The 10,705-nt window shown below is 49.4% G+C and overlaps 1 pseudogene; it reads right to left on the bottom strand.

Moving 5' to 3' along the window:
* Positions 1-1,347: 1,347 nt before the first annotated feature.
* LOC104868657 lies at positions 1,348-8,414 on the bottom strand (annotated as a pseudogene).
* Between the last annotated feature and the right edge of the window lie 2,291 nt (positions 8,415-10,705).

The following is a 10,705-nucleotide window of genomic DNA, read 5'->3' as shown; positions in this document are numbered from 1 at the left end:
AGTGAGACTCTGTCTCAAAAAACCAAAATAATAATAATAATAATAATAATGCAAGATATACAAATATATAAGAATTTGCATGATTGGCTTACAGTGGCCATCCGCAGAGTCAGGTGTGGAAGGGTTCAAAGGGTCTGTCTGCGTGATGGAGCTCTGAAGGATCCAGTCGAAGACCTGGAGCTCCACACAGTGCCCTATGCAAGTCTGAATCGGGAGGCTAAAGGGTCTGTGCTGGAAGCCAGGAGACCATGTCCAAGGTGGAGGCCAAGACGGAGCACCTCCAAAGAACAGAAGCAGCCTGCCTTCTTTGCTTCCCTTTCATACTGCTCTGGTAACACCCTCCCTAGCATGGGTCTTCCACACCCAGAACTAGGCTGAGTCACTGTGGTTGGGCAGTTCTTACTCAATGCACACCATCAGTTAACTGTCACAATCCACCCCTTGTCAACTTGACAGCCAGACACATTCCTTTAAACCACAGTCTTCAGATAAAAAGACAGGTTCATAATTACACTTAACATGTAGCTATCCTACATACAAACAGAAACATATGAATTCCCTCCCCAGAATAGAAGGCAAGTTTTCTTTGGGTGAGGCTTACTCCTAACATTTCGTAACTTGAATATTATAACATAAATTTAACAATATTTAAGAACCAATATTAAATCTATCAACATTATATTACATTGGAAGGATATTAGGAGAGAACTAGTAAAATTACAGCCCTCAATTCTATAGCTGATCCCCAGGTTGTAACTGATATTTAGAACTACCTTCTTCTACTACCCATTCTGCAGTATCCTTTTTTGCTTGTTTGTTTTTTGAGACAGGGGCTCACCACGTAGTGGAGACTGACCTGGAACTCACTATGTGTAGCTCAGGCTGGTCTCGAACTCACAGCGATCCTCCTGCCTCAGCCTCCCGAGTGCTGGGATTACAGGTGTGCACCACCACGCCCTGCTGTAGTATCCATTCTTCTACTACTCATTCCCTTGGCCTTCAGCAAGCACCTCGGCAGGTCTTAGTTTTTTCCCGGGTGGGGGGAGCCCATACCTTCATTCCTGAAGTTTCTGGACCATCTGTCATTCTCCCTGGATTGGGTTAAGGTACTTTCCCATTGACTTTAATAATCAGGCATGGTAATACCAGGAGGTTCCTTAAGAGATCTCCTGCACTCTAATTATATTCTTAGTATGAGCCACCCCTGCTGACACTGTAACTCCCATTTTAGCTGGTTTCCTCAGCGGCATGAGGAGATCAAAATGACCAGGGGGAAGTCTTAGCTTCCAGTTCAATGGTATTGTTGTGATTCCTGGTACAAGCGTTTTCCCCTCTGAATGAAGCCTTCTAGGTCAGCAGACCACATGAGGTCACAGGAACAGGAAGCAAAAATTTCGCTAGTGGGGAACTAGGGGTGATGTTGAGTAGTACCATTTCTACTTCCACCCCTCAATTCCTGGACCCATGAATCTTGGCTACGGGAGAAACAAAGTACCATATGGTGGACAGCAATTCAAAGCCTGCAGAGCTTTTTGAAGAACCTTGCCCCGGCTGGCCCTGCAAGCTATCGCTACCTGGCTGGCACTGTGAATTTGTCTTCGAAAGACCATTCCACCTTTCTATCAATCCAGCTGCTTCTGGATGGCGAGACCAGTGAATTCCATGAGCACGAGCCCACTGCTTCACCTCTTCGGCCACAAAGTGTGTTCCATAGTCACAGTCGATGCTGTGTGGAATTCCACGAGGGCGGATAAGGCATTCTGTGGGTTCATGGGGGGTAGCGTTGGCAGATGCATTACGTGCAGGGATGGCAGATCCACATCCAGGATAAGTGTCTATGCCAGAGAGGACAAAGCGCTGGCCTCTCCATGACGGAAGCAGTCCAGTAGAGTTAGGCTGCCATCGTGCCGCAACGAGGACTCAGTGCTGGTCTCTTTTGCTGGCAACACTGGGCACTCGGCAGTGGCCTGAGCCAGTCAGCCTTGGTGAGTGGGAGTCTCTGTTGCTGGGCCCATGCACAACCTCCATCCCTGCCACCATGATGACTTTGGTTCATGAGCCTATTGGGCACTGACAGAGGTAGCTGAAGAAAGCAGTTGACCACTCTCTGCTATCATCTTATCTACCTGATTGTTAAGGTTCTTTCCTGCTGAGGTTACTTTCTGGTAAGCGTTTACCCGGAACACAGATATTTATATTCTCGGACCATACGGAGAGGTCCATCCACATTCCTCTTCCCAAACATCTTTGACTTCAATCTTCTACTCACGCTCCTTCCAAGTTCTTGGCCATTTGGCCAGACCATTGGCTAAAGCCAATGAATCAGGATGCAGTTGCACATCTGGCCATTTCTCCTTCCAGACAAAATATACTACCAAGTACAGTCTGAAGCTCTTGTTTTATTTTATTTTTTTGGTTTTTTGAGACAGGGTCTCACTATGTAGTTGAGGCTGACCTGGAACTCACTATGTAGCCCAGGCTGGTCTCGAACTCACAGTGATCCTCCTGCCTCAGCCTCCCAAGTGCTGGGATTACAGCTGTGAGCCACCATGCCTGGCCACTGTCTGAAGTGCTGCCTACTGTGAAGATTTCCCTTCATGACTGCCCTTCAGGGATGTCCTGGAAAGGGGCTGTAATGCTGTAACCACCCACCTATGGATGGTGCCTGTATAATACACCAAACCATCCATGAACTAGGCTTTAGCCTTCTCTTTCTCTGACAGCCGATCATGAGGTCATAGGCGCATGCTCGGAGACTGAAGGACTAGAGCAGGAGGAGCCATGGGCATCTGGGAAACTTCCTCATGTTACGTACTTGTCCTTGCTGGACCTACTCTGGCTCAATCGTACCATTTTCATCTGAGGATAGACTTGCTGCACGTGTCCAACCCCATGACTTGGTACATCACATAATACCAGCTCATGCTAAGTAGCTCAGGTCCCCTGGTAACCTGGTGTTCTATGGTCAAGCATTCAGTTTCTACCAAGGCCCAGTAGCAGGCCAGGAGCTGCTTCTTAAATGGAGAGCAGTTGTCTACAGATGCTGGCAGAGCTCTGCTCCAAGACCCTAAAGGCTTCCACTGCAGTTCATCCACGGAGGCCTGCCAGAGACTCACTCCAGACAGCACCTCTGCCCGCCACTGCCGCTTCCGGTACCACTGGTTCTGCTGCATCATGTGGTCCCGGTGGAAGAGCGGCCTGCACAGCAGCCTGGACTTGTTGCAGAGTCTTTTCTTGTCCCACTCAAAACTAGCAGCTTTCCGAGTCACTTGATAAATGGGCTGGAGTAAAACACCTAAATGAGGAATCTATTCCCTCCAAAATCCAAATTGCCTCTAAAATCTAGATGCTGCACCTCTTTTTTGGCTTTGGGGAAGCCAGATGAAACAAGTTATCTTACCTTAGAAAGAATATCTCTGCATCCCTCACACCACTGGACTCCTAGAGATCTCACTGAGGCAGAAGGACTTTGAATTTTAGCTGGATTTTATTTACCATCCTCTGGGTCTCAAATGCTTTACTGACAAATCCAGAGAAGTTGCCACTTCCTGCTCACTTGGTCCAATCAGCGTAATATCATCAAGGTAATGGACTAGTGTGATACTCTGTGGGAGAGATAGGCGATCAAGACCCCTGCTAACTAAGGTGAGATAGTGCCGGAGTTCATGTAACTCACTCTTGGTACCAAAATCTGTCTTAGACACTTTCTCATCCTTGAGACAAAATATCCAACACCTAATGGATGAGAAGTTTATTTTGGCCCACAGTTTGTAGAACTTTTGGTCAAAAGTCGGCTGGGTCCAAGGCAAGGTTAGCCTGGCAGAGGGGCACCAGAGAGGAGAAAAAGTGTTCATGGTGTGGAAGGTGGGAAGCAGGAGGCAGCAAAAACAGCAAGTAGCAGGCACTGACAGCCCCCTCTTTGTACTTAAATTCTATCAGGTAATTTGTCCTTAGGGCAGATAGTACTCATTCGCAGACGGGCCTTCCCGTTGTCCATACCAAGAAGTGTGGCATGCCAATAAGTAGACTAATTTAGTAATCATACGCCCTGAATCCCAGCATCATACACTCTAGATCCAGCCTCCTTTGAAAAATGCCACCTATAACCACCCTATAACTCCCTTTGGGGAAGGAGCTCTAGAAACAAGTCATGACATTCTGCACCTGCCCCCCGCCAAAGACTCCTGCACATCCCTTTATGCAAAGGGGATTTAGTTCATCCCCAAGAGTTGCCAAAGTCCTAGTAGTTTCAGCATTGCTGAAAAGTCCAAATCTAAAGTCTCTGAGATTTAAGGCAAACTCCTACCCATACAAACGCAAAGAAACTTAAAACACTTCCAATGTACAATGGCACAAGATAAACATTCCCATTCCAGGGCGGGGGATTTAGCTCAGCAGTTCCGTGGCCTGTCTCACAAGTGCAAGGACCTGAGTTCGATCCCTGGTACAAAAAAAAAAAATTCCCACTCCAAATAGGGGGATAGAAAGGAATGGGACCAAAGCAAGCCCAAAATCCAGCAGGACAAACATTGAGTCCTAAAGTTCCACGTCTAGCATCTGAGGCAGTCTGTGGCAACCCTTGAACTGCACAGAGGTTGGGTAGCTCAGCCCTGCAGCCCTGCGGGCGGCTGTAGCTCCCATGACTCTCTTGGGCCAGCTCTGCTCATTCCTTGCATTTTTCCTGAGACAACTCATGTTCCTGGCTTCTCTAACCTTCTGGGTCTCCACTGCACCTTCGGCTTCAGAGTGTGAAGCTTCACAAACTGCCCCAGGCCTTCTGGAATCTGGGTGGAACCTACCCTAGTCCCACAATCCTGCATTCTGCACGCACCGACAACCAGCACCACATGGATGACGCCAAAGTCTGCTGCCAGCTGGAGCAGTAGCCAGGCTTCTCCGTCTCCTGGCTGTAGGGGTCCAGTGCCTGGATTGCTGACCACTATTAACCCAATCCTGAGGAACAAATTCTCCATTCTGGAACAGGCTGCTCTGGGGCTCTCTTCTCAAAGCAAACTCTTGCACCTTTGCAGGCTTGTAGCTGCGGTGACTGGAGTCCTACTGTTTCTTGTGATGTCCTTAGGCCTTCTTTTCCTTTATGCTGTTCCTTCTCAGCAATCAAGTTCTCCTCTGCTTTATCTTTACAGCCTACAGCTTTACTGGAGCTTCCTTTCTGGTCAAAATCACAATATTTTTAATCATTCTGCGGGGCCCTTTGCTCTTGATTCTCAGCCTGTATAGATTGGGCTAAAAGCCCCTAATAACAGCCATGCCACTGCCTTAACATTAGATGGCTTTGAGTTTTCTTCTGCAAGATTAGTCTGCTACCCTTACTCTGTCTTAGGCAAAATCTCTGGATGTGAGCAAAATGCAGACAACCTTTCTGCCAAGGCATGACACACGACGTCTGGAGTCCAACAGCCGATGCAGTCCTGCTTCCTACCTCACGGTGATAAGTCCTGCTTGCTCTGCCCGGCTGGTCTTACTGCAGGCTGAGATCCTCACTCTGGGAGGACCCTATGGCTGAGCAGAAAAAAATTACCAACAAAGAACTTTGCTTTTTTTTTTTTGTATCTTCTCTTTCAATATTAGGGCTATACTGGGTGGAAGGCTATGTGTGAAGTGAACGCAGTGATTTGCTATTGTACTTAAGAAAAAAAGAAGAAGAGAAGAAAGGGAGGGAGGGAGAGGGAGGAAAAAAGGAAGGAGGAAGGGGTGAAGGGAGAGAGCGAGAGAGAAGGAACCCCAGGGCAGAGAGAGGAAATAGGGATTTTAAGGGCAATTTCTAAGGATAGCGACAGAATATTCTAAATTTGGGCATTCTAAGAATGCGTGCTTCAATTCTGGTAATGTTTTGTAAGAACAGCACGGTTAGCTTTCCTATTTATAGAGAAGACATAGGGATGTGTATGCTCAAATAGATAAAATTAACCAGTGCTATTCTGAAGTGAGGCTGAATAATTATCTAAATTTAACAGTTCCTTCCAGTTTACGTGCTAAGATGTATTTGGTTCTTGTGGAAGAAACACATCTATCTTAAGTCCTAAACATTTAATAATTCGAACCCAAGAACTTACCAGGGCCTTGTACGTGCTAGGCAAGTTTTCTACCACTAAAGCCACGCCCCAAACCTTAAGTGATTCTTAAATGGCCTGGAATTGAAGAAAAATGCATGTACTCAGGACTATCCCAGCACTCTGGGAGGCTGAGGCAGAAGTATTACAAGTTTAAGCCTAGCTTGGGCAACCTAGCAAGACCCTGTCTCAGAAATAAAAAATGGGCTTAGGGCCCGGGAATTTAGCTCAGCGGTTCGGTGGCCTGCCTCGCAAGTGCAAGGACCCAAGTTCGATCCCTGGCACAAAAAAAAAAAAAAAAAAAAAAAAAAAAAAATGGGCTCAGTCTGAAAACTCTGGGTACTGTCCCCAGTGATTTAAAAAAGTGGGGTGAAAAGAAAAAGGTGCTTAGCATGTTCGGCGGGTGATGCCATCCTCGAGTCTGGTCGCCGCCTGTGACAGCACACATCCTAACCAAACCTGCTCTCAGCAGCTCCTCACCTCCCTATGGGGGACAAGACGATGCCTTCTCAGTCCGTTTGGTCAAAGAACAGCTCTGCCCCTGCAGTTGTCCTGATCACTAGGCCATTGTACACCTCGTCTGCCCCGTGGCAAAGCACGCTTTCTGTGCTTCCTGTCTTGTAAAACGGGGTTTACACTTTCATTCTGGAGTATCACCTTCACAGCAAACCAAGGCAAAAAGGAACTGCCCCTTTGGGCCGGGGATTTAGCTCAGTGGTTCTGCCGCCTGCCTCATAAGCGCAAGGGCCTAAGTTTGATTTCCGGTTTAAAAAAGAACTACCCCTAATTACTCAATTAATAAGTAATGAGGCCAAGACTTGAACTTACAGCTTTGGTCCCTGAGTCCAGCACACCTTCCTGGATAATCCAGTGGTTAACAGCACAACTGGATAGACAGCAAGGCTCTGACTCTGCCACAGAGGTCACTCTCTGACCTCATGTGCAAGTTGGAGAACTGAACAGAAACTTCCAAGCTGGCTGTAGTGAAGGGATAACCCCATGACATAGACAAAGTGCCCAGCAAACTGCCTGACAGAGGCACTCCCTTAATGTCACCTGCTGTTAGCTGCTGTGGTGGCACAAGCCTACATACAATCCCAGTACTTGGGAGGCTGAGGCAGGAGGATTTCCACAAGTTTGAGGCCAGTCTAGCTACACAGTGAGGCCCTGTCTCAAAAAGAAGGGGCCAGTGATTTAGCTCCACGCCTACTTTGCAAGCTCAAGGTCCTGAATTCAACTCCTGGAACAAAAAAAAAAGGAGGAGGAAGGATGAAAGTTTGATCTAACATGATGAGGATCTCACAGGATGGATCTATACAAGGAAATTCCCAAAGGATACCCAGTCCTGGGTGACAGACTCACCAGTCACAATGGCAAACTCATGAATCAAAGAAGGGCATGGCACTGGGAGGGCAGTGGCACCACTGATGGTGGGGCCTGGGAGGAGGGGAAATGGCCAGAGGGGTGGTGCCTGGGTGCGGGACAGGACAGGAGCGGAGGTGCGAGCCCAATCAGAGGTCATTCTTCCTGAGAGGAAGTCACACGTCACTAGAGGAGCGTCCTGCGAGGTCAGCAGGGAAAGGACGTGGACCTGAAGACTGGATTTGAGATCTTTGTCACTTGGAATGCACGGGAGGTAGACAGGCACGTGCTGTGGTTTAGATGGAGAATGTCCCCAAAGCCTCACGAGCTCACAGGCGGGGCTGTGGAAGGTGACTGAAGGCGGCGACAACTGACTTGCTTTGGGAGGCAGGGTCTGGACAGGAGAAGCAGGTCACTGGGGTTTGACCTACAAGTATTTATCTCCCTTCCTGGCTCCTCCTCCTCTCTTTGCCTCCTGGCCAGAACACTACGAGTAGCTTTCCTTCCCCTAAGGCTTTTACAATGCTCTTCTTCCCTAGAGCCAACCACAGACTGAAAACCTGGGCCAAAATAAACCTCTCCCCCTTCAAGTTGCCAGGGTCGGGTACTGTGTCTCAGTGAAAGAAAGCGACAAAGACAGCACATGATGACTGAAGTCAGGATGAACAAGGAGCACAGTGCACATCCCAGAAACGAGTCGGGAGATGGGAGGGGACTGAGTGTGCCCCCTAGCGTTCAAGTGTTGGAAGCTTAGTGCTCAGTGTGGCCGGATTAAGAGGTGGTAGGACTTGAGGTGGGGCCTCGAGGGAGTTGATTCAGTCATTGGGGGCACTGACCTTGGAAGGGATGGAGGTAGTTCTCAGGGTACCCAGAGTTAGTTCTCCTAAGAATGGGGTGCTATAAAAGAGAAAGTCTGACCTTGCACTCTCTGGCTTTCTGTCTTACCTGTGACTGCTCCCTCCTGTCAATGTGCCTGACCATGACGCCATTAGGTACTCACCAGAGGCCAAAGTGATGGGGCTGCCTGATCTTTCTGCCTCCAAAAATGCAAGCTAAATAAACCTGTTTTCTTTGTAAAGAACCCAGCCTCACTGTAGAACACTATAGCAATGGAAAACTACTGTAGGACAACGGCATAATTAACTTAGGCTCAGAGGTCAGCAAGAAAGAAGTCATTTGGTCTGGCAGGATAAACTTGTGAAAACTGTTCCATTTCTCTCACTACTGTGGTAGTGTACAATGATAAGCCTAAAAGAAGTTGCTGTGCGAAAGAGAAGTAAAAAGTACCACATCTAACTACGTGGAGGCCTAGGCCAAGTTTAATGGACCCAAAGTGTTGCTAGTGATTAACGAGTTCCCTGAGACCGTACGGTCTGTCGAGGCTTCAAGGGGGAGGTGAGAGCATTCTGGGTTGAGGGCACAACATGAGCAAGGCTGGGGGAAGGACAGCACAAGACATCCCAGAGACAGAGGAGTGCAATGGAGGGCCAGCCAGAATAAAGTCAGAAAAGCAGACAGAAGCTGTCTATGAAAAGCCAGGGTACCATCCTGGAGAGTTCTTACTTTTGTAGGAAAGCCATCAACGTCTTTTGAAAATGGGTGAGACAATATTAAATCTGTGCTTTAGAATACAAGACAGAGACCGGCGTGGTGGTGCACGCCTGTAATCCCAGCACTCGGGAGGCTGAAGCAGGAGGATCATTGTGAGTTTGAGACCAACCTGGGCTACACAGTGAGTTCCAGGGCAGTCTGAACCACATAGTGAGACCCTGTCTCAAATAACAAACAAAACAAAACAAAAATAGAATACAGGACAGAGCCCAGAAGCCTAAGGTGCAGCAGGGGTGGCCAGGGGACCCCTGTAGTAGCCCCAGCAAGTAAGGGTACCAGCCTGAACAGGGTGGTGACCTGGGGAAGAGGGAAGTGGGCTGCGCAAGGAGTGACAGTTGCCGCACTGAGGATGTGAGTCTGCGGGGCTAGGAGCAGGCAGCACAGTACAGAGAAACACGGAAGTGAGGAGGTGGCTCAGACAGGTACCTGTGAGAGAGCTCTAGGTAGGAGAGAGGGGGGCATCAAAGATGAGCAGTTCGCAGCTCAGGTGACGACACAGCTACGGAGGCCATCATCCAAAACAGAGAAGGCACATTTGCTATGTTTTATTGATTCATTTGCTGTTTGACACAGGATCTCACCATAGTCCAGTCTGGTCTTAAACCTGCTATGTATCCCAGGCTGGACTCAAACTTGCGAGGTGAGGAGGCTTCAGATGGGCAAGGAGGAGAGGGCACTCCAGGGAGAGGACACAACACGAGCCAGGCTGCTCAGCTTCCTGAGTGCTGGGATTACAGGTGTGTGCCATCGAGCCCAGCTCTGAGAAGTGTTTTAGATGGAACAGGCTGTATCTAGAAATCCCTCCAAAGACTCCTGCCTGCTCCTTGTCCTCCTGATCTCAGTTTCTACATCCCTCGTCAGAGGGGCTTCTCCAGTCACCGGTCCAGAGCTACCCAAGGCTGGGGTGTGGCTCAGCGGTAGAGCGCTACCCTAGCAAGCCCCGAGTTCCATACCCAGCTCTGCAAAAACTGAGTCTACCTTGGCCGTCACGTCAACGTAATGTATCCCCTGCACCCCACCGCAAAGCACTTGTCACTTAACTGTCCAAGCTCCGTGCTTCACCCCACCCTACCCCCTCAGCCCTTAAAGACAAGAGCTCCGTCTCCTTCAGGCCCAACTCCCAGGGCCGAGAAGGGCGTCACACACAGAGCAGACACTTAATATTTGCCCGCTGAATAAAAAGGAATGACAAGAGTGAAGAGGGAATGAGATGCCTGTCCCCAGCCTGCGGCAGAATCGTCACTACAGGACCCATCCTCGTCCCATTCCCGCGACTGCAGAAACCCCCGCTTCTCCGAGCCTGCACCGGACCCTTTACAAACATTTCCCGCAAGGTGTTCTCGCCCTGATCCTCCAAGTCCTTATTTCCGTTTTTCGAAAGCGCTCGCAGGACCCCAGACCGGCTCCCGGAGGTGAGCGGTGGCGGGGCGGCGACGGCGCGCTCCCGCCGGGCATCCTCGTCCCATTCCCGCGACTGCAGAAACCCCCGCTTCTCCGAGCCTGCACCGGACCCTTTACAAACATTTCCCGCAAGGTGTTCTCGCCCTGATCCTCCAAGTCCTTATTTCCGTTTTTCGAAAGCGCTCGCAGGACCCCAGACCGGCTCCCGGAGGTGAGCGGTGGCGGGGCGGCGACGGCGCGCTCCCGCCGGGGGTGGGCTG

This window comes from Fukomys damarensis, unplaced genomic scaffold (genome assembly GCF_012274545.1).
Source record: "Fukomys damarensis isolate Sample0158 unplaced genomic scaffold, DMR_v1.0_HiC HiC_scaffold_4, whole genome shotgun sequence".
Lineage (NCBI taxonomy): Eukaryota > Metazoa > Chordata > Mammalia > Rodentia > Bathyergidae > Fukomys > Fukomys damarensis.
The sequence above is the reverse complement of the archived record's forward strand: the minus strand, read 5'-3'. Positions and strand labels throughout refer to the sequence as shown.